Below are 25,156 nucleotides of genomic sequence, written 5' to 3' on the forward strand. Positions count from 1 at the left end.
AGGGTGCTCAGAAGTTGTGCGTGATCTTTTCGGCTACACACACAGCACTGTAGCCTCCATGCGCATGGGCCACATAGAGTGAAAGGAAAAATACTTATTTTCTTTGGAGAAACCAAGAATATCTTGATTGACCCATTGCTGGTTCACCGGCAGCCTACGAACAGCTATGGGTGTATTATTTTCTTTGCCAACATGACACAATTTCTGTCCTCTACCTTGTCTATGGAGGTCTGTGTATAAAGGGGTTTTTTTTTGCAATTGGTAGAACATACTTAAAATTCATTTAGCACATTTTTAGCCTAAAATGACTTTTTAAAGGTATGTAATAAAACAGATGTGGGCTGGAGCTTTAGTTTATGGGGAAAGGAATTGCTGTATAGGATTGAAAAAGGTGAAAACCTATGGGGTTTAAGTTCTGAAGCCACAAGCGAGGACATTATTACTCATTGGAGGTCACTTTTTCAACCCAGAAAGCAGTAGTTTTATTTATGAACTGAAAACTGCAGTCTATGTACATTTTATTATAGCCTAAAAAAGTGCTTCTAAGAAAAGTGCAACACCTCTGCTTATCCACTGTGAGAGCTTTTTGTTAGATCATAATGGCCTGATTCTGTCCCATAGCTACATTGGAAGGACAGGGAACAAAATCAGCAGGACTACTCATGGGGATGAGTTACTCACAGTGTAAGGACAGGCCTGGGCTCCGAGATATATAACCACCAATAGCAGCAGTTGTGAGACAGTTCCAGGAATAATAGTTGCAGTCATTTAAATAAGTGTAAGTGGAAAATTGTCCTCCATTTTGCAATTTCTGTCCCTCAGATGTCTGCATTTAATAATCACATTCTAGTATTCTCATTATTGCTCATGAAAATAGTACAACTTTCTGGTCTGCTGAGAATGCAAGTGGGGCAATTACTTAGGTAAAGACAACTTGACATTTTGCTGGGAGAAACTGCCTTCTGACAGTAGAGAGAATGCAGGAAATCCTCACTTCTGACAAACCCAAGAAAAACGTGAGATTTCACGTTTTGCTAAAAAAAAAAAAAATTATATATCTCTCTCTATGTATTTCTCCAGCCCTGCTGTAATTGATACCAAATGTTCCTGGCAGTGACTGCGTTCCAATTGGTTACTGCACCTCTACTGTGCAAATTGAAAACTACACTTCTCTCAAAATGCGTTTTAGTATGAGGGAAGCAGTTTGGAAAACAGCTTTATTTTTATTCTTAAAGGCTGCTGATGCATGTCATTTTGACTTGTAACCACTTTATGAAGAAAAGATAGAGTTGCAAAACAGAATACATTTTCAAAGAAGACCAAAGAAAAAGGCTGTTTTTAATAAATGATACTAGATCTCTTAACAATGCTGATTACAAAAAGAGTAGACCACAATAAAAACCTTATAAATACATAATCCCACCTTAAAAATACATTTGCCCTTGGTAATTAAAATCTTGACCTCTGCAAAGAAACCACAGTGAATGTACTTACGTGAAAACCTAAGGACCTTGACATTTGTCTAGTGTATAACCACACAATCTCCCAGAAGTACTGAAGAGGCACGCCAATGTCTGATTGCATATAGCATAGTAAGACATTTCAACACAGCTAGTCTAGACCTTGAAAAGAAATAAATAGATCAGTTAAAGGTGAACAATTTCAGTTATGTCTTTTTCCTCTGTTTTTTTCATTACAATTGTTTTTAAAGGTTGAGGTTACAATTGTTTATAAAGGTTGAGGTAAGACACTTAAATATTTTTTTTAAATATGCAAAGTTGATAAACTGAAAAAAATCTTGAAGTCTCTCATGCGGTTGTTTACTATATGTAGGTGGAACTAAAGGATATGGTTCCTGACATATTTATGAGATTCCTGTGTCAGCCTGTTGTCCAAACCTTCATTTTAAATAGGTCACGCTTAGCTATATCTAAACTGTGGGACTTTGGGTACTTATGAATACAGATGGGGGACAAACCAGTGTTAGCTTTCTTCCTCCTTCTCATATAAAGTTTCCAGGCAAAGCAGAACAGTCCTGAAGGCTGTAATGTAGGCTGGAGTGTGTTGGAAGTCTGTGAGATCAGGACCTTCATACCCTTTATAGACAGATTAGGCATAGCCTTTGCCTCAAATTTTCCTTAGGATGTATCAGTATATCCTTCATGATTCTTGCTCTTTATTATGTGAAAATTATTTTGCATCACCAGAGGTTCTCAGCAACATGGTACTCTCATGGTGTACTAAAGTACTGTGGTTGGCAGAAAATAGCTGGAAGACATTTGAAATAATAAGGACTTCTGTGGTCTGAATTTTCATACATTTGCTTAGCCCACATGCAGAACTCAATGCCAGAGAGCTCCTCTGCTAATTGCCAAAACTTCCTGTAACTTGTTTAGGAAATACATTGGAGGATATACCCAGCAAATGGGCACAAGGCACTCATAGCAAATCTGGTCTTGCCTGGAGGTTTATTAGAGCCAAGAGAGTGCCCTTGATGTTGTAGAATCATAGAATAGTTTGGGTTGGAAGGAACTTTAAAAGGTCATCTAGTCCAACCCCCCTGCAATAAGCAGCGACATCTTCAACTAGATCAGATGCTCCTTCTTGTCCACCTGTTGCACTAAGCTCTGTTCAGCAGATGAAATAATTTAGTCTTTTGTTTCTGAGTGAAATTCTGTTTTCTCCAAACACTCTATGAAACAACTGCCTGGGCTTTTTCTCCACACTAGTTTGATTGAAACAGATACCTGACATACTGCAGGAATTTTTGAGTTACTAAATTAGTAACTAGACTGTGTGTTGCTTAATTTCCAGCTTGACTGAGTGCATTATTGAACTAGATACATCTCAGATTTTATTAATGTCCTGTGATAACATAGAAAGGTTTTTTTTTTTTTTTCCACAAGGAACACTACAGTATCTGTAGCAATTGTGGATAATATGACCTAGTTATTAGATATTAATGTCACTACTGAACAAAGCTGGCTTTAGTTTCTGGACTAATTCCTAGTTAAATTAATTAGGAATAGTTTCTCTTGTCACTGTCTAGCTGGTGATCACTAAAAATGTATGAAATATACTAAAATAAGTCTTCAGCATAGACTTTTAAGGCATCATATTCCTTGATCTCCTCTTGGTCTCTCCTCCCACTATCAAAGCATTCAAGCCTTTTACCATGGTGGGGAAAGTTCCAAGCTATAGGTACAGCTGTTACATGAAATAATTCTTCTATCATGACATTGAACTCTGAAGTGAAATTAGGAGAGGAAGAATGCATGGATTATTTGTATCTAATCAGATGGTTAGATATACATGGCACCTTGAAACTTAATTTACTTTTTTAACAACATGCATTACAAGTTATGTTATTTTCACATATTACTTTACCTTTCTTTAGAAAATGGCAATTCTGCACTTTCCCAGAACCTCTGGGCAAAACCACAAGAGAAATCCTTTGAAATGGCTTTGTGAAACAACAAAATGTGTTCTTTCCTCCAAAGTCACTATCTCAGTCATGGCAAGCTAATGTGGAACGCAAAGCAGAAGGCTTGAAGGTCCTTAGGCAATTCTGCCTTGAAAGACCGAAAAATTAAGTGACTGTACAAGATGCTTTTGCAGCTGCACTTGGTTGAGGGTCTTTCCTGAGCTGGGGAGCTTATGGTGGCCTTGGTGCATCTGTCTCGTTATGACTCAAGAGTCATGCAGCAATTGTATGAATGACTCTTTACACTGAAGTTCTTCTAGCTTCTGTAGCCATACTACGGATAGAAAAGACGTATCAACATACCAAATCTGTGAGATCGTATAACAAAAGATTTCAGAGATGGGCTGGATTGCTTTGGAACAAATCTTTGCCATCAGCTTCAGTCAACGGTTCTGTTTTAGTTGTTCTTTTTAGTTTTGAATCCCCAAAGCAATACATATTTCCACAGGGAATAAAAAGGACCGTCAGTGCCACCATTTTACCTACATAGCTTACCAGAGGAAAACTATATCGTTGGTTGAATTATTACTAAAAAAGAAAACGACAAAACAAACAAACAAACAAAAAGAAATTAACAATTAGCTCTATTTTTCTGTTTTCTAAACCACTGAAAAACTACTAATGGTAATTGTATTTGATCCAATCATATTTGAAACTGAGCTAAGAAAGTGAAAGATTCAGCAGTTTGTTGAAACAACTGATCATGATACATTTGACACACCGTGCTGTAATATGTATAGGAATTGTTTGGCTTGTCTCCATGAAGATTGTTATAATAAAAGCTTTCAATGGTTCCTTACTTACACAGTTGTAATTTTCACAAGCTCATCCCAGAAAGTTAGACACTCATTTTACATTAAAAATTAGTCTCTGAAAATCCCAGTTCTAACTGAGAAGTTAACATAAGTGCAGGTTTTTTAATATTCTGAAGAGACTTGATTTTCAAATTATGTGTCTGGTCATTGATATAATGCATCATAAGGATGTTTTAAAATTTATGTCTTGTGCTTCTGTTTCACAGCATTCAAATTCTTTCCATTGTGTTTATTGAACTGCAGTGCAGATGAAACAAAATTCTAGAATAAACTTTTATCTGAATAATAAGTCTCACAGAAATTAAAAAGTGGCTCAGGAAGGTTTTAATTTTAACATTTTTACATTTTTTACATTTTTATTGCAAGCAGAATTTAATGCCTTTTTTTTGCTTTCCTGGTTTGTTTCAGTGATATAAAATTTCTCTTACAAAATGATTAATTTTCATTTTATTGTATTCGATATTTAGGTTTAGGAATAAATCATTATGAACCATTTTATTGGGACAAGTTATTAATTTTGAAAAAATGATACATTTTAATTGGTGTGACGTAAGTTTTCACAACTTTTATCCTTTGAAGAACTTTTAATTTTGACAATTTTTTTTGTAATATCAGAGCTAATTGAAGCATGAAATTCCCATTAAGTCTGTGTCTTTCACATTGTTATGAAATCATTAGAAATGTTGAATATTTATAGACATTCAATGGAGTTTGTTGATCTTCCAGGTATGAGTTTTTATTTTTCAGTTTGTTGTTCATTGTTCAGTGGTGTTGTTTGGATTGCAAAAATTACATTTATAATTCTGATCTTCAGTTTAAAAGTTTCTGTAACACAGGATCAAAGACATTTATGGTTCACTTTCCATCATAAATTTTAAGATACATTCTCTACTCTGGCCAAGTGAAGCTAGATTGTCAGGAGTTAACAATGACCTGTCTGAAGTGCTAATAAAAAAATTGAGTTCAATTACGTAACTCTCCCATAGTTACTGAAGATTTTATTCAAGAAGCATTTGTAAATGTATATAATATATAAATTCACGACTCAGAAAGAAAAGTTAAGCTTACTTTTTTTCCTATGCAGCACATAAAGTTGTCTTTATCAGGTTTCCTCAAAACATGGAGTAGACTGCCTATTTATCAACTTTCCCAGTAAGCCCTTTTGTCCTTTCTTAACAGCTCTCTTGAACATGACTAACTTCTCAAACAATAAAAACTTCTCAAAAGCATCTCATCATCCTTTTCCCTTTTCTTTTGCCACGATGGCTATAAAAAAAACCCATAAGTGAGTAAATAGCTATAGTTTTATGGCTGTAATTACTACCTACCAGGCTGCTCATAATAGTTTTGTTGTTTTTATTGCTCTCTTCTTGGGCTTATTGAAGCCACCTTTTTCCCTGCTGTAAGTTCACTTTCTGGCAGATGATAGGAGCTTTCCTGGCACACATTCAGGAGGCCAGAACTTTGTTTGTTTCTAATTTCTACAAAAAAAAAAAAAAAAAAAAAAAAAAAAAAATTTAGGGGTTTCTGGGGGCTCAGATTTGAGATTAATTTTTCTCAGACTTTTGTTGTTGTTATTGTTATTGGTTTGTTTGGTTTTGATGTTGGGTTGTTGTTGTTTGCTTGGGGGTGTTTTGTGTTTGTTTCTTTTGGTTTTGGCAGTTTGTTTTTTTTTTTTTTTTTTTAGTTTTAAGGCATGGAGTATTACTATTTGTGTCCAGTTCTGCTCTTGGGAATTTCAGTTGACGTCAAGGTGTCAACCTGGAAGATTAAAATTGATTATATATTTAAATGCTGGGATTAGAAGCATCAGTCAACTGAGAAATGTATTTTGTTGGCTTCATTACAAAAATTAGTAGAACATATAGCACTGCAATTATTCTAGGTTGAAAATAATGTAAATATGTTAACAAGCACAGTTCGGTTATTTTCTTTCTGTTGTAATATTGTTGTTAAGGGCTGGAGGCAGCGAGAAATGGTCAAATTTACAATTTGGGCACTAATGTCTTTTAAATACAATAGCTGAACCCTCCAAACTCCAGTCTGATTTTATTAAAGGACTGTAGCAGAATGTAAAAATCAGCACATTACGCTATTCTAGTTTCTGGTGGAAAAAATATTTTGTGGATCTACAGCCAAAGTTTTATTCTGGTTTGCATTACGCTATTTTAGTGAAAGCAAGAGCATATAATTAGATCCAGGTAATACTTTCTTAGTTAATCTGTAGGCAGAAGCTCTGTCTTGTTAACTCCCTACCCGTGAAAAATTCAGAGCAGCATTTCGGTATTGTGTATTTCTTGCTCAGGATACATTGTGATGTTCTTCCATCTGCAAGGAGTTTCTCCTGAACAGACTGCATATAAGTAAAATAACACAAAATTCCTCTTATCCTGTTCAAAGATGAACAGATCAGAAAAGAGACTAAGAACATTCAAGAATGCAGAAATACTTCATTATATTTATTTGCATTGATCAGTAAATGATTTTTGTTAGCGTTTTTCTTTTTTTCAAGTGTTAAGGCAAAGTCATCTCACCTATTAAATAGTTTAAGTACAAATTAAGTGTTGGCATTTCTTGTCAGAGTTGGTAGTCCCAAACATAAAACAGCACTAATCTTTCAAGGGTAACTATTAGGGCTAATTACTGCATGCTACAATTCTGTAGTAAGAGCATAATGTTAGTCAGAAATAACAAGTACAAAATTACAGCAAGTGGGACTATGTAAGCAGGAATTCTAACAAGGTGAAAACCTGATGTTCACATGCAAATGACTATTTAGAGACAGAAGCTGATTATTCATTGACTGGATAGAAGAAACTGCAAGGGAAAGTCAGAACAGCAAAGTATTAGAGTAAGTCTGGAGACTAAATTTGTAGGCTGCAGTTTCCCACAGTCAGCCTTGTCATTGCTAAGTGGCAGCTGCTGGTCCACGGAGCCCACAGGACTTTTTCTCTCTGGCTAGCAGAAAGCCCAGGCATGATGCTGAACATCACTTACTCATTTTTCCTTGTAGAGTTTGATAGATTGATGTAGCCACATACAAGAAAGAGTGATCCAAAAGCCTTTAAAAATAAATAAATAAATAAAAATAAAAGGACTTTTCTCTGAAACTGGTGCCATCCCTCTGAAAATAGCCATTACACCTCCCCTTGTTCATCATGTGCTTATGGCAGTCTAAGAAGCGGCACCCATTTACACAGTGGTTTTGCAGGGTTAGGGTCATTAAATATTTTCAAGACAGGTTTTGGGAGCTGCAGGGAAAAGGAGGCAGAGCAGTGGTTTTGCTGGATACTTGTTCTGCAAACTTAACTCAAAATGTATGTGTACTTTCATGCTTTATGGCTTACACATTAGCAAGGGTTGCAAGGGTTCAATAACGGAACTCAGTTAATAAGTATGCAGACCTGACACTGGTTCTGACTGACAAATGACACTGCTGAGGCAGAAATTAGAGGTAAGTGGAATTTACCCACCTCTTGTTTTTGGCTCATTTTCCAACAGAAAGAAAAAGGAATTGCTTTCGGTTTTGTTTCTCAACACTTCTGAGAATATAACTGGTGGAACTGTAAATTTTGCACCTTCTTTTCATACAAGGTCACTTTACTTGAATGAAAAATTTCAGCTGTTTTCACTTGGCACCTTGAAAATCTGATCTGATTTGACCCATGTTTCCTTTGGAATAGATGTAACATGTAATTTTTAGAGAAAACTGAAAACTTGCATCTCAAAGCATTTAGAAGTATTTTAGAGATTGATCAACACTTGGTGTGTTTAATCAAAATGTTTATTAGACAATAGGAGTAGCTTTATTCAGATGCAATTTTCTTTAGCTATGTTGGTACTAGAGGAAAAATGTTTGTAAGTTTGAAGATGTGTTCATGACTAATATTAAAAGTCGATTTTAATAAGAACCTATCTGAATACATACTCAGCTGAGCCTGTTCAGCTAACAATGGTACAGAAAACTTCAGGGAAAAAAGCAAGACTGTATAGCTAGCTATCTCTGCCATGCATCTGAGATCATCCAACGATGTTTCTTTAGGGAAATGTGTTATTGGGGCAAATGAGATAGAAATACTGTAAAGTTTGTGGATTGGCCAGAGCAGTTCTTGAGCAGGATAATCCAGGGATGATGTCTATTTGCAGAATGCTACAGTAGTACATGAAGGGAACTGATTATTCAGTGATGTGTTTTAAGTTTCCAGGCAAAGGGCAATGGGAATGTTTTGTGTTGGAAAATTTGGTTAGGGCTTGTAACTAGGCATTTGGCAACAACGCGTTACACCTATGTGAGCGAACATGTTCAAGTGAATTGATTCACACAGAAAATAGGAAGTTGTTTAGGTTTCCACAAAAATCGACCTTTTTCTAACCTTCATGCCGTATAAAACTGGTTTTGGTTTGGGGGTTTTATTGGTTTTTGGTTTTTTTCTTTTTTTGTTGTTGTTGTTGTTGGTTGGTTGGTTGGGTTTTTTAGGGGTTTGTTATTTCTGTTTCTAAAAAGGGTCAGAAATACAAATGTTACTGTAGCCTGAGAAAAGAAAAATTTTGTACGTATTTCTAATGCATAGACACACAGACAAAGGACATAGTGGAAAGCTTGCAAGGAAGGTCAGTCTCGTGATTCAGTCCAGTTTTGCATTCTCAGGATGGTTACATACTTTGGACAAGGTTAACATAAACATCCAGTCATTTGATTTGTTATTCAAGCTGAAACGCTGACCATTTGTGTTTTTTTCATTAGCAGATCTGTTATTGAAGTTTCCAACCCCATTAATTACAGCCAGACATTTGGTTTTTGCATAACACTTGATATAATGAGAAATAATCCCCATCTGGGCACTTGTGAAGAGTAATTGCACATTTGCAAGATATACTGCAAGATTTATAGTAGCATCTCCTAATATCTTGCAATAAGAATGACTCTATCTTACTGAAAGAGGTAAATTGGCACAATTACATGATATGGCAAAGTTTTGCAAAATATCTTATGTTATCTGCCATGAAAACTATGAAATTATTGCCTGTCACTTTTGTGTGTTTATTACTGATTATTCTGCAAGGCTGTATTTCAAATCTGCTGCTTGTGAACATGAACAGATCCAGACTAAACAGGATACAGTTAGAGATGAAATATTGTGTTTGCTGAGATATCAGCAGAGACCTCAACAATTTTTTAAACGGGAATATTGAATTATGGGTGCCAAGGGCTGAGAACTCAGAAGTAATTGTAGTAATATAAGCTACATTTCAAGAGGAAAAATGGTTATGCTGCAGATAATGATCCTTCTGAATTTGAAAATCATGCATCTTTCTGCAAATATGAGAAGACTTTTCCTCTCCATTCCCATTTATGTCTTTGGCAGAAGCTGAGGCTTCATGTAGCCATGAGGAATCAAATATGTCCATGAATATCTCACTAGCAGACTGCTACCATCTGCTTCTGAAGCCCTTTGGCAACCTGTGCCTAAATGGCCTCTCGCGCATACTCTCATCATCACCACAATCACTACCTCACATTCTTTGGGTTTAGAATAACCTGTCAGCCATTTCCCACCTTCTAAAACTTCTTATTAGTAGAGAAAGAATTTCATCCATTGGCACCTAAACCCTATGAGATACCCAGTGAGCCCAGAAAACTAATGTGACAGCATTATAGAATCTGGCTACACCATAGATGGCACTGGGGGCAGCCAGCGGTGTCTAGGTGGTGGCAAAGCTAAAAAGTATATGTACTGCTCTGATTTACAGGGACAAGAGTACTTATTTGGTTACCCACAATATTCCACAGCCAAACAACCACAGCCAGCTCATCCAGAAGCGGGTTATATGATTTCATCTGCATTTGGTCTGCATCTTTGTTTTGCTTTGTTATTGCAAAGTTATACTCCATCCTCAGTAGCTGGGTACCAGTTTCATATCTCTATTTAATTTTGCACTTGTCCTATGTGCTTTGGAGAGCCTAGAGGGAGAAGAAAAGTCTAGTCACGTCACACACCTTATCCCCTCCTCTGTGTTGGCCACAGCTCTTCTGCCAGCACCTCTTGCCACCTGGCTGGATTCGTGCATTAAGGACATGGCCTGCAGGCTTCAGTGGTGGCTTTAGGAGGATCTGCTGCCCTTTTCCCACCACTTCCACTCAGAGATGCCTTTGTCTAAAGAGGAACTTTCAAGTATTCACAGCTTGCTTATTAGGGAAACAAAGTCATCTGGTATAATGAAAAAAAACCTCATGCTCTGTGATATGACTGTAAATAACTGCACTTAAAATGAAATCAAAGCCCGTATCTTGGGACAAGTATGCCAGCTTCCAGGAGAAGATGGAATTTTTTCATGGCAGTCTTATCACTGGTTTCCTAAATGAAGCAAGATAAACAGAAGAAACTCTTTCATGTGGTTGCTGTGATTAAAGCAAGGTCCTCAAGTTGGCAGTCTATAGTGGGGGGGTTCAGAGTGGAAATGGGAGCTGGCTTTTTTCTTTCTTTCAGAGAATCCTGGTGCTGTTTGTACATAGTCTGTCTTGGTGACTGGCATATGCTGGAATACGTGCTGTCTGTGGGCTTGGAAATCTCATGGCAGTAATCAGGAGTGCACTGGTCCTTATGGCAGGCATCAAATGGGCTGCTGCCAGGTCTTTGAACTACAAAAATAAATAGAGAATAGAACTGCATTGTATTGGCGAAGTCTGAGGCCCAGTCGTCTGTCTTGGAGCATGCTCTGGTGAGAGTGTTTAACTTGGAATTTGTCCATCACATGTGGTAGCTGCAAGAGTGGAAGAACAGAACAATGTTAGACGGTACATTTAATAGTGTGTTGGCTTAACAGTCCTCAGGAAACTGTTACTCCCATTTTCTCTCCCAGGACTCTGAGCTCTACCCTCTTTGCTGAGCTTCTGTGTAAATGGATGTATATATCAGACAGTGGAGTTTTTTCCCTGATCCTACAAGGAACCTGTATGTGCACGTGTCCCCCAAAGAAAGAGCTCCATGCACACATCTGTAACATGTGGTTATGGCCAGAACAGAACCTGTGTGCAGTTTTACTGGCAATTTTGATGGGTCTGGCTTACAGATTGCTCTGTGTCGACTGCTCTGCCCCTGAGGACTTGGGAGCGAGAAGAGAGGAGCAGCATGTTTGTTGGTTTTGGCTGAAACATGTTGTTTTGCCTCTGCCTGTTGTAGGCAGTCTGTGGAACAAACTACAGCCTCATCTTTCCTTGCTCAGTTACGTTTTTGCACCAAAAGAGAGAGTGTCCTGCCAGACCCTCAGTGTGCCATAGACCTGCCTACCTACTTCCCTATCCATATAGCTGACTGCTAACACTGTGTGTGTGTGTGTGCAGGGGTTATTGCTGGAAAGGTGCATCGTGGTTTTCATGTGCTGTGCATTACAGAGCATTAAGCATGTTTCCATGGCTGAATGAGTCTGCTACAGATTATTAGACAATGTTTCTGAAGAAAGAAAAAATTACTATGAAAATTTTCCAACAAAGCAGTACTGCAGTTTTTATGTATGACTTTCTTATTTCCTCCATAAAAGTTTTTTTGTTTTGTTATTTTAATGCATTAGTTATTTGTTGTAATGTTGGTGAAAGAAAGGAGAAGAGAACTCAGGAAAGGACAAATTTCCTAGTACAATCCATTTGTTTGTGTCACTTTGAGAATGCAAAACAGCCATGAATTCAATTCCTGACTGCTCCAAGTTGTCAGAATGGCACAAATCACTGGAAATGCTGCTTTGCATTCTCAGTTACTAGAAAGTAATTCAGAGTAGCTGTGTTCAAATTTGAGATACATTTCTACCATTTTTTTAATGATCAGACTTTGTTCAAAAAGAGAGATATTGGAGTGAAAATTTTGTGAGTTCTCAAGCGAACAATTTATCAAATTGAAGATATTTGATTTAGCTTTAAAGCAGTGACAATTTGTTCATCATAAAATTCATTTGTTGAGAACTTGCTGGCTCTGTTACTGTCCAGAAGCAATGTGGGAAATGCCTGAAGGAGATGTGTTGTGTAGTACCTGAATGTGAGGTGCAGCTCTCCTTTTTGCCCGTTCTGCAGTGGTGGCCAAGCCAGTGGCCGGCCGTGGAATTCGGGGCAGCAGCAGCTGGTGCTGCCAGGGTCTGCCCCGGCTTCCTCCTGAGGAAGGACACGGCAGCATGTGTGTGTTATCATAATGCTAATTAAAAAATAAACGGAGGATACTGTAGTCTTTGTAGAAAAATATTAGGGAGGAGAGGGATAACTTACAACGATGCTTGCTCGGCATGGTATCTGACCACTCCGAGCCGTAAGCAATCCATAGTGTGGTAAACGTATCTAATTAAGAAAATGCAAGTTGTTTGATTCTGGTGAATTTCAAAGATTGTGTCATTCCCCTTATTATTTGTATCAAAGAGCTTTAGGTAGAAGCTGTAACTGTCTTTACTCAGTGCCATGAAAATAGAAAGAGATTATTTTCGTCTAACATAGCTGATTTCATGTTTTTAATAGCAGCTCACTGGTCTAGGTTTTTTGCATTTAGCTTAAAGGCATGTTCATCACTTTCAGTTGAAGTAACATTTACCTAAATAATCATGAATGGAAGAGTTAACTCACCTTTGCTTGTCCATATGCTTATTATCCTTCTGTGTTTTCTTTCTCTGTTGCGGTTTCCTTCTGAGGTATAATGGGAATATAAATACATTGAAAAATGCTTACAAAAAGCTATCTTTTTGTGATTTCTCTCCTAACTGAAACCAGGAAATACTAAAAATATCACATATACGAGGTGGTGGTGGAAAGCCTGATTCCTAGAACAAATCACTGTGCAAGTGTGTGACTGAACAGAGTAAGTTTTGGGATTTCATCTCCAATGGTATTTGAATCTTCAGTTATTCACCCCTTACAGAAAAACTACATGAAGACTGTAGGCTGGCAAGAGAATACTTGTTCTCTGAACTTCTGTTACTGACAAGTGATGTCATTCTTTTTTCTTGTTTTCATTGTACAAAATAGTACCAAATGCCATCTCCTTGTTTGAGTACATGAGTTGAATGAAGAGAATTTTTGACATAAGCCTCCAAAATCAGGGTCATGAATAGAAAGATAGAGCACTGTAATTCTTTCCTCAAGGAGATAGACTTCTGTAGATATTATGATGCGTATCTTAATTTCTGATAATTTTCTATATTTAAATGGTGAACCTCAGTCTATGTGGTATCAGGCTGATGGTTTGCTGTTGAAATGCTCTGACATACTTCCTTCTTTTTTTCTGACACTGATTACAAGTCATGCCTCAGAGCATACTGGTGGAAATAACCTTGTAACAGAAAGACCCTAAGCTGTCAATGTTTCTAATTTTTCAAGCAATACTTCTCAGAAAAGCTTTTATTTTGTTTTCTCCCTCAGATAATTTGGTTTCTTATAAAATTCAGAAAAAATTTCCAGAACTGAAAATTTTTTAACTCCTAGAATTTATGATCTGCAGATGTAATATCCATCTCTATTGTTTTGACTTACACACCATGTTTTTTTAAATAATCTCTACCCTCAAAAACTTAAACCAGCGGTTTGTTGTGATAGTATTCATACCCAATGTGCCTTTCCAAGTTTTGAAAGTAGGCTAAGCCTTTTTTTTTTTTTTCTTTTGGCTTATAGCTGTTTCAAGTGCTCCATAAACAATATATATATATATATATTTACCACCTATATGTTTGTTTTTCTGGTCAATCCACTATGTCAGCTAGTCTAGAGTTTTCTTCAGTCTCCTAGGTTTCCAAGTAGCAGTTTGGATTCATTAATTCTACTCTCTCTCACAGAAAGAGTAATTCTAGGGTAATCACTGTGCCGAACAGGATGAAGCTAAAATCATGTGGCATGTGTACCTTTGTACATGAGAGTACAAAGTCTCTGTGCGGCATCTTGCGTAAATACAAGGAGACTGCATAACTTTGAAAATGTTTTCTTTAATCGATGTAGGAAAGGATTGGGGTTTCATTATTTCACTTTAAGCAGTAGACTGTTGTGTCTGATCTTAAGATGATATGATTTGCCTGATATTTTACTCTTAATTCCTATTAATGCAATAGATAGCACTGAAGAAGAAAAGCTGAACTGGAATAATAGCATCCACTCTATTCTTACTTCAAGATGAAGGAATTTTTAAATTAAATCTAAAGAGAAAACATAATTAAACACTTAAAAACTTACCTGATTTTTCATAAAACCTTAAATAATAGATATATTGTTTGCTACAATACAAATCACAAAGCTTTCCCTCACAGACTCTGCCTAATTTTTTCTTAGTAATACATGTATTATATAATTAAATAACCCAGCATATACATCCTGGAACTCATAGGAGACTTGTTAGTTCAAAGACCACTACAGAACCAGCGTGCATGCTTTGTTGTTTCATGTTTTTCATTTTTATGCAATGAAAATTAATAACTAAGAATAAATTAAGTTACTAATAAATCTTCAAAGCATCTTCACTCTCCTGATTTTAATTATCTAATTGATAATTGTGCAGATCAAAGATTCTCTTGGTACTAATCTAGTTTCAATAAATGAATGGTAGAGCTAGTTACACATTTGTGTGTAGATGAAGAACTAAAAACACATTTAAAAATGCATGCAAAAAAGATTTACATTACGTAAATCTTTTTCCTAGATCATGTTATTAACAATGTAGTGAAAATACTTATGATTAAACACAATCTATTTTGCGAGCTACCTGCTGATTTTTTTTTTATCATTCTTGAACAGAGAGGTTTGTCACTCTCAAATGCACTGTAATTAGACAATTTGGATGAGGAATTCTACCTCATTACCTCTGTTTGGAATTAGGAAATGTCCTTACATTAGGTACATTTACAGAACTTTATGAGGCTGTAAAGACTCAGCTAACTCAAAAAGAGGGTGATACAGGTAGTAAGGTTGAAAGAGTTATTTGTTAATCTTAGGGTGATCAAACAGATTACGCATTTAAAAGTCCTGTTAGGCTTCAGGGATTTGCAGATATTGGGACTAAAAGAGTCGTGTCATGTACATACCTTTTTAACAGCTGATACAAGCCATAAACCATGTTGCTGTTGGAACATATAATTTAATGTGCTGTAGAAGATAACACTTAGACATGTGTATATTCACACTTGGATATATCAACTTCCTCTGCAAAAGTATTACACGTACCACTGAAGCTGAAAGCACCTCTGTGTCCAGGGATGACTCTGAACTATGTGTTTTAGTGAGGCCAAAGCTCTTTCTTGCCCCTTCTGGCAGGGACCGAGCTGCCTTTGCCTTGTTACACGACACAGGTCAACACTCCAGCAGCAAAAGCCAGATGGGGGCTAGTGCTGAGGATCCTGCTGTGGAGGCTCAGCATCCTATTCTTGCATCAAAGAGGACCAAGTTGTGCCATATTCCTGACATGAAGCCACTTTTTCTTAGAAAGGTTTTCAATCTTAGACCTACTTTTAGTAAAGCTACTCATCTTCCCCCAGCACAAAGAATTCTCTTTGCTGCAGGTACCCACATGCCTGTAATGGCTCTGACCAGACTGGTATTTTCTCCTGGGGCTCTCTCTGTCTTTTTCCATTTCAAAGCTGGTAAGAAAAATTTCTAGGAAACATGCATATTAGGGAATGCCAAAGAGTCCAATTTTGGAAAAAATATCCCAATCTATCCAGAATGATACCTGTTATTTCTTCCTTTTTGGTTTGCCATGTGTTGTGTTCCTTAGAAAGGCTTTATCTTTGCCTTGTCTTGTCTGCAGCCCTTCACCCAACAAAGCACCCATGGCAGAGGGAAAATGAGAAGGTTGGTCCTTCCCTGTGAGTGACAGAGCATGCACAGCTGGGAGAAGTTTCTGAAACACAGGTGGAAAGAAGCCCCTGCTGAAGGAAGGTGCAGAGCTAGGAGTGACTGTGATAGGCACGGGAAGGATCCCACCGCCAGAGGTGAGGGAAGGAAAGCTGCTTCTCTTAGGATGTGGAACAGTCTGGGAAGTCTAAAGGTTGCTGGACTGCAAACATTACTGCTCTATAAAAAGACAATTAATACAGCCAGATGTATTTAGGATCTTATGTTGTTTTTTTTCCTCACCCAGTTTTCACTGTTGTTTAAAAATTTCATAGTTGTAGACTTCCCCCTCTCCAAATTACAGAACCTATCCATCAGGATTCATACTTCTTCCTGCTATTTTTGGGGTGCTTTGAGAGTGACACAGGGCTCTGGGAGATCCTATTTAAAGTGTGCCCATTGTAGCTTACTGTCTTGCAGCCAAAAAAATAGGTAGTTCTGGCTAGAAACCAGGAACAGAAATTATGTAACACTAAGCATGTATAAACCCCTGAAACTCAGCTTACTTAGGATTGTTAGTGGTATATCTAAAGGGAGGGGAAAGAAAATGTAAGAGATAGGAAGGAGAATGATGCGAGTTGCTAGTGCACAAAGCAGACATGGAACATGAAAGAGTGAAGCACTGTGCCAAAGTCATTAGATGATATAAGCATAAGGCAGGAAAGTTAGCCAGCACTTATCTTCATTTATAAATAATGCTTCTGGACACTTCTTCCCATCCCCATTTAGAGACAAATAATCTGCTGTAAAGCAGACCTGCTCTGAACATCAGAGTCTCACTTACCCTGGATTGACCTAGTGGTTCTCTGCAGGATATGACGAGGTCAGAGCAACAGAGTAAATCTCCCTGTTTTGAGTACATCAGGTGTCAGTACTCTGGGGCTGTACTTTTTGATAAAGGTTGTACAGAGAACAATAGGAAGACATGAATGCTGGTTAGTCCCCTCTCATGAAGGATTCTAATCCTAATGAAGTGAACTCAAAATCTGTTTTAACTCAACTGTAGCAGAATAGGCCCTCCAAATGTGAAATAGGAATTTGAACAAATATCTCTAATCGACTCTGAAATTTTCAAAGCAGATGTGGGCTCTGGATGCCTTATAGACAATTAATGATAATGGGAAGGGGTCATCTGTGACCCTTACAAGGCTTTGAAAATCTCTGTTGCAGTGTTTAACTTGACAGAAATCACTTGTATTTGATGCAACTCTTCAGCATTGTTCAGTACTTTACATTGCTGACAACTTAGTTATTTTTTTCCTAAATGATCACAGAAATGATTTGATTCAGAGATTCCCATATTGTGTTGAGATGAGTGCTTGCTGGGAAGAGAGCCAGTTAACCTTTGGGCAGATTGTCCAGAGCAGCAGAATACAGTGGGACAATATTTCTACCCTTAAGAAGCGATTACATCTTCAGACTTGCGAATGTAGCTCCCTCTCCAAAACATTTGTGATATGTCTGCTCACAGCTAACAAGCTTAAGTCAAGCTTCCCTGAGCTTCTGCCTGGTGTTGGTGTACTAGTGGATAAAGCATCAAAATACTGTGGTCACCCATACTGATGGTCTATTAGAGGTTCATGGGAAGCCAGCTGTTTGTCAATAATGTTATTTTTCCTTATACCTAGTTGCTGAGTCATATAAGGGACATATTAAGGGAATAACATTAAATAATTCTTAGTGTTACTTTCTACAGCATTTGATTACTTATATCTACCATAGAATGGTAGTCAGAGGCAAATGTGAGGGTATGATGTCAGTTGTGGCAGCTGTTAGAGAACAGGTAGACTCACTTCAACCATCTGAATTGAATTTTAGGAGTTTGGGCTATGAAAGTGTGAGGACTCCCCAGCTTTTATTTAATGAGGAACTTTATGTATGAATCAGAAAAATTACAAAGTCCTTCAAATTGGCATCTATTTTATAGGCTCATAAATGTGCATGCATTATTTTGTTTGACCCATAGCTTCCATCAATGCTATAAGGAGACATGCAGAACAATGCAAAAATGAATGTTCTTTGGGTTTTCCTGTATCACTAAATGCAAGTATGGCTCTCTTACGCTTGATGGTGCTCTGATTATACTAGGAAACAAACTTCTGTCTGGTCCTTTGGTTTGTTTCTTTGTTTCTCGCCTCTGATCTGGAAAGACTCCTGGGTTCTGAATATACACTAAGTACTATAGTGGGGCAAAGTATTTTTAATTAAATAAGAAATATGCATAAATTTATTGTTATTTGTGTCTTGCTTTTGATCTTCAAACTTACTCAAAATTCTCTGAAGAGCTCAAACTTCAAACAGGACGTTTTTTCCCAGTGAACTGAATTTCACAGAAAATGCCAACTGATAAGATGCCTTACATATTCCTGCCTACCTGCTTGCTTACTGGAATATATGGTTTTGAATTGTCAAGACATTTATCCCAATAATTACTTCTGCTGGCTAGAGAAGAATTATTATCTCCTGAATTAAGGAGGAAGAAATGAGGGAGAGATAGAATCTTAATTTCAAGCCACTTTTGAAATAAATTCAAGACTTATTTTGAAGTCCTGTCCAAAATCTGCCCTCTTGTCTGTTTTATCCCACCTGATTTTAGCCAAACGATTCACCTGGGATTAACAGCCAGGAGTCTAAAAGGCCTTGAAATATAAATTGTCTGAATCATCATAAGAAGATGCTTGGAGTGCCTTGTCTTCTGAGGTGGGAGGAAAGAGGGATAATATCTGTGCAAAACTTGCCTGGTATTATGCAGGAATGCAGTCATGAGTCCTCAAATGATTTGTTGTCATGGGATTACCTAAATGTGTTATCCTGTAGATTCAAAACAATTACTGAAAAGTATATGACAAAATATCAACTCCTTAAAACAGTCATATTCAACCTTATCTTCACTTCTTCCTTCAACAATTAAGGGCTACCCTGAGAATTTGGTAGAGTTTTAATTTAAGGTAATATTGATGTTCAAAACCATTGTGAACTCTCGCTCACAACCAAATAATTAGAAGTTTAAGCTGAGAATCTCAGAAGCATTTCATTAAGAAAGGCCTAATACAAAGGTTTGCTTGTTTTGTTTTGTTTTTCTGGAATGGCTCTCATAAAACAATATTATATACATAAATGTTTTGCTTGATTTCGAGAGTGGAAAGAACCCAGTAGTGTTGTTTATTTGAAAAATCATAGCATTTATCCAGTAAACATGAATTTAGCCTGTAACTTTTTAGGCAACTACTACTTGAACTCTTAGTTGCAAATATTATCCTCCTTTCTGGAAGGGACTAGCTAGAAGATGTTGCTTTTTTATTTTGACCTTTAGATGTTACCTTAGTTTTCATAATTTCATGTGTTACTTAAAAGAAGAGTAACATATAATGTTAAAGAAGTAGGATTTATTCTGTATTTTTTTTTAAAGAAAACATACAACTTAAATTGTCTACCTCAGGCTTTATTTTTCTTATTTTTCTTCTCTGCCAGTGTTCATTTCGATTGCTTGTATCCCATGTGGTATTATGGCCCTTTTATCTTTTATATGACTATCACCTGCAGGCAGTTGCATCTGAGCTCCTGATCCCTGACCACAGCTTCCCCTAAACCTCTGTAAAGCATCAAAAAGATATAACAAAAAGCCAAATAAATGAATGATTTTTCTGTTGTCGTTAAAGGATCTTAGATGACTGTCCAGGTTATCACTGCACTCACAAATGAAAAATGTATTTATTGGGTTTTGTCTAGTCTCTTGGGCTAGTGCTCCTTATACAGTAATAAATGTCCTCTGGATCAGACCACCGTGGTAGGCTTTCAATTGGAGATCATTGATTCCAGCAACTCTCTCAGGTTCAATAATCTCAGTTTAGCTGTAGTCTTTCTCTTTATTCTGTTATATCCAGCGGCACATACTGTACCATTGTGCTTTTCAAGTTGAACTCAGTGTGAACTCAGGGTTGATATCCTGCATTTTCAGGGTGGAATTCTGCTTGAAACAGTGAAATTCTAGTAAATGTGAACTACTAAGCATCTCAGGATTTTCAAAGTTAGTGTTTAGTTTTTCAAATTTCCTGCACTCTTCAGTCATTAATGAAAGAGGAAATGTGAAAGTGCTATCAATGTTATAATTTATTATGACAGAATAATGTCAAGCATTTTTGGTTGACCACCTCTATCACCTTTGTGCCACTGAGTAGGTTCAGGCTGAAGTGGTATCTTGACAATGCTTGTTTTAGTAAAAATATCTGAGAACAATGTTACCACAACGGTGTTTAATTATCTCATGTCAGGTATATCCAGTTCTGAGTTTAGAATTCTTGCTGCATAGCTCAGCTTCAAGCATGATTCGGCAATGGCTCTTTGTGAATGGAGACTTCTCTCACCTCCCTTGTGCTGGTCTGTGACAGCCCTGCTCTGCTGTCTTAGTGCTCGAAAGATCAAAGTCCATACAGCTGCAGCTCTCTGTAATTCCTGGACACAGGCATATATATGGGTCCATATTTTACCAAAAACACCCTATGAGAGAAGTTTTGAAACGCAATGACTAAGAAGTGCAGGCTATTTGGGATGTATTGGCTAGAGCTGCCTGCCACACTCATGCATTAGACCAGTTTGTCTATTCCTTCCGTAAGTTACCACGTGGTGTTTTAAGATGCTCCATCATACAGTTTGCTTTGCCTCAATATGTTTTCTTTAAAATGCACTACAAACTGCAGCAGTTCACAATCCGCATGTCTGGCAGCTCCGACACCTGCATGGTGGGGTCAGGATGGAGTTTGTGTGAGATGGGTCCCCACTTCAGTCCCTGGTCCCACTGTTGCTGGCTTGCCTCCTCACTACCCAAGCCCCCTTCGAGAATCATCATTTTTTAGAAGTCTAGATGTGCCAGACATGGTTGCACTGAAGGGAAGATTCAATGTTAATGAAAAATATGCTTTTAAAATACTTTCCCATTGCATTTAATGTTGGAACAGTCAGTGCTGGAGTATAAATGCAAATAGATATATTATTCTTACACTAATCCTTCCATATATTACAAGGATTCTGTTGCTTTTTCCACTTGTTCTTGGATTGTCTTTATAAAACTATCTTAGCAAGGTACCCTAATAAAATATTCTCCAGCTGACAATAATCTCCTTCTCGGTATTATTTGAGATTTTCTCTGCTATGCTGAACTTTGACAAGAATATAACTGGATAATACTGATGACATTTTATTCTTCATTTACTGAAAGAAATCAAAGAGAAAGGAGGCCAAATAATTATTTTATCTTGTGTATTGAAAAAATATTTTTAAATAAGAGGCTGTCTTGTGTGACTTTCTGCTTTGTATTATCAGAAGCATTGAAGCATTTCCCTGTGTTTTCCTTTACAACACATTCCTGTTTTCTTGTTTAGACCGTTCTCAGAATGACTGGTCTGAGATTCAACTTTGCTGGTATTATTCCAGTTTTAGTGCTACATGTCAGAGCAGGTGTCTCAGTCTGCATGTTATAAATCCTTGGGCGTGTCCTTGGCAAACCAGGTATTTCAAGAGACCAAAACACTTTCACACTGAGCAGTTTTGTGTGCAGTTAATGGCAATTCTTTCTTTGTTTCCTCTTCTGAAACTTCACCAGGCACCAAATAGAAGTAAGGCCCTTACCTGAAGTATGTAATGTGGTATTGACTGGAGATGAGAGAGGACACTTGCTGAGTCCACCTTATGTGTACCTGATGATCTGAATACAAAGTGAAGTGCATACTTCAGAAGACACTTCAAAAAACTTGTGTGGCTTACTTCAGAACATGATTGAAAAAGATCCCTAGGTTTTTCCTTTGTCTGATTTAACAGGGTAGTATGACAACTTTTTTCTTATTTCTAATATTGTAACTTTTTCTCAGGGGAAATACTGAGCCAGTCATTTCCACTGGTATTTTCTTTTTCAAAAAAGACTTACTGCAGTAGCTAAAAACCTGCTCCCTATTGCCATTACTATTATAGCTTTGATTTTTCTGTTGTATTCCAAATATTGTGAGAAAAACATTTTCCAACCTAAAATTTCTAGAATTTTATTTTTTTTCCTGTGAAATGGCTGAAGTCTTTATTTTAGTGTCAGCAATGAACAGTCTTCATGAACTTCTGCTCACGGTGACTCTTCCAGAAACCAAATGCACAACAAAATGTACCACAGTGTAGCTGTTTATAGTAATTAAAGAAAATTAAATAAAAATTGGACCACACCTTTTGTGACAGCCTCACTGAATTAGAGCTAATAGTTGGGAGTATTTGCAGTGCATAGACACGATAGTGTTAATGTGTCTGTGTAAGCAATACTGTACATCTATCTGTCTGGATATATGATTGTGAGCTGAAAATTGTTTATTGTCAGAGGCTGAGTGGCTAATAAATGCTGGCAATGGCTTGATTCACTGGAATGCTGCACAGCTGCAGCATTAGTCAGACTTTCCCTTTTCTGAATTCTGTAATCCCTTCAATATTGCATTAAATATGTTTTCAATATTTATCTGGATGAAAATGTGCTGAATATTGCAACTGTTTAATTCTGATGTTTGTCACGTAGGAAATCTGTGTAAGGCAGAAGGTAACAAAGTTTTTATATCCAAAACCTAATGCAGTTGCTTGTTGAGCTGTTTGCTCATTTGAATGCTTGTGCTTGGGCTATTTACAGCACTTGGTAAGCCTTTGTGATCGTTCAGAGGTGAAGTGATGTCAGAATTTCTGAAGCCAAATTTCAGGCCTTAGTGCTTGGCTGAACTTACTGAACTGACCCATCACCCTACACAAGAATCAGAGTTCCTATGGATTTTGGTGTCAGTAGAATTTAATGGATGGATTTTGGATTTGTTATACTTCATAGTCCAAATACCTGACAAGCTAGGAGTCAGAATGGTTTATTAATATGTCACTATTTTTTTATTGGTTTTCCTAAACAATCAGCCAGTCTATTGTTAGCTAATCTATTGTATCTCCCCCAACTCTTTTTTTAAACAATTTTTATCTATGAACCAGATTATTTGTATAAGAGTGATTGCAATTAATGATGTGGGAGCAGGGAAGTATGCTCCCCTTATGTTGTGGGTTCAGAATTAAGACAAGGAATCCAAACACATGCAATTCAAGTTAACCACATGGTCTAATGCAGTCCTGGCGATGCTAATGCTCACTGTGTCCGTGTGTTTCCACCAGCAATTACTTTCCCAGCTGCTGTTGAAAAAAAGGAAAGCACACCAAATGAAATGGATTGTAGGCATCAAAGATAACCCGTTGTTGCTTGGGATGATTGTTTTAGACATTAGTCTGACCTGGAAACAAGTGGGCTGTAGGCATTAGGAGCTGAGAAGGTAATTAAAAAATCATATTTAAATTTGAAGTATTTTTTCTACTGTTTTTGCCCAGCTCTATTAATAATAGCTCGATCAGACTTAAGCAAAAAAGACTATTGAATCCGTTAGCTGTAGGCCACTGATTCAAGCAGAGTAACAGTAGCAGAAATATGCATTAAGTGGAGGATGAATTACTGTTGTCTGTCTAACTACTTCTTGTGTTTGCCTTGCAGTTAGAGTTAATTTCAGTCGCTTATTGGCAGTCATAGTGGCACCAACAATGGAGCGGGTCATGGGGACTAAACCATGCATTAATCCTGAAATGGTCCCTTAAGGAACAAGTGGGAGAGTGTTGGGAAGGCTTGAATGAAAGTTGCTCACATTCTATGGAGACAGAACTGTTGACACCTCCGCGGTGTAAAAAAACCTCACATTTGACTGAACTGTTGCAAGCATATATTCAAAAAGAGAAGCCTAGCGTTAAGTTGAAATGACTATACAATTATCTGGAACACAAATTCACATTAATTTGTCACATTATCTCTTTATGACAAATTCTTTTCATCTAGTCTCTTGACAGTTGATGGGCCGTAATTATAAATAAGATACTTAGGAACATTGGGTAATATGTGTATTCTGAGCAGGTCACCGATGCTGTCGTCACAGTTACAGCTTAGGGAGCAACTTTTACATTACTGTCCCCTCCAGTAACGTCACAGACCCCAATCCACACAGACTATTTTGCTGCCATGTCACATTTATTTAATTGTTTTTCCACTGTCACACCACAGCTGCTTTTAATATTGCCCAATCAACATTTTTCTCACTCAGCAAACATGTTTCGCATTATGTTTCCCCCAGATCAACAGGCATTCATTTTTCTATCAGATGAAACTTTCAATCCTTAGTCTCAAGTGCTGTAGGCTCTTTTCTCTCAGTTCTTCTTGCTTTCTGGCTGCATAATATTTTTTCCAATCAAATATTGCTTCCCGCCTTTATTCAGAAGCTGCCACTTGCAAATCACTGTGAGATATGTGCAATGAAGTTTAGGTTATTATGAAGCATTGTAGCTTTCCTTAAAGCTTCTCATCTGCACCCCATACACAAATTTATTAATCATTATCATTTGGTTATGGTCAAGGAGACACTGACCACCGCTGGGATTTCCAGTCCTTGTTTCAGACAGCCTGTTTTGTTTGGCACAATTTGCTGGTTTTATGTCTAATGCTGCTATTGTATGGCTCTGTCAGCACATACTGGTTGTGTGTGAGTGTGGTAACAGGTGAGAGGGGGAGGATGGTCTGGGGGACTTGCTCACCCCCTCCCAGTGCTCAGCTCTCTCCCCAGGATGGTCTATGTGACTGGGGAAGGAGTGGGCTGTTCCCACCGCCATCGCCATGCCAGCACAGCCACCTGGGCACCCTTTGGAGGCTCTTGAACAAAATGTTCAAGCAGATCAGCTTTGACTTGAGCTGAGGAGCCCACCAATAAATTGTTTCATGAATTATTTAGTTATGGAAAAATATTGCACAATAATAACCCAGAGGAATTGCATGACACACAAATGCTATTATTCAAAGATAGGTGTCTGCAAATTTTTTTGTTCAGTTTGAGGCCACTTTCTCAGATATGCGAAGCAGCTGGTTTGCACCTGGTTTGTATCTAAAAAGACCTTTGCTCGTGAATAAGTACCTGCCTAAAAATA

At 37.4% G+C, this 25,156-nt stretch overlaps 1 long non-coding RNA gene across 1 annotated transcript; it reads right to left on the reverse strand.

Moving 5' to 3' along the window:
* Nucleotides 1-5,788: 5,788 nt before the first annotated feature.
* On the reverse strand, nt 5,789-13,435 carry LOC135579394 (uncharacterized). The gene is made up of 2 exons (XR_010472416.1): nt 12,899-13,435; nt 5,789-11,061 (listed from the first exon to the last, which is right to left on the reverse strand). It is a non-coding gene; the product is annotated as an uncharacterized LOC135579394 (long non-coding RNA).
* Between the last annotated feature and the right edge of the window lie 11,721 nt (nt 13,436-25,156).

The sequence above is a fragment of the Columba livia genome, chromosome 4 (assembly GCF_036013475.1).
Source record: "Columba livia isolate bColLiv1 breed racing homer chromosome 4, bColLiv1.pat.W.v2, whole genome shotgun sequence".
In the NCBI taxonomy this organism is placed as follows: Eukaryota; Metazoa; Chordata; class Aves; order Columbiformes; family Columbidae; genus Columba; species Columba livia.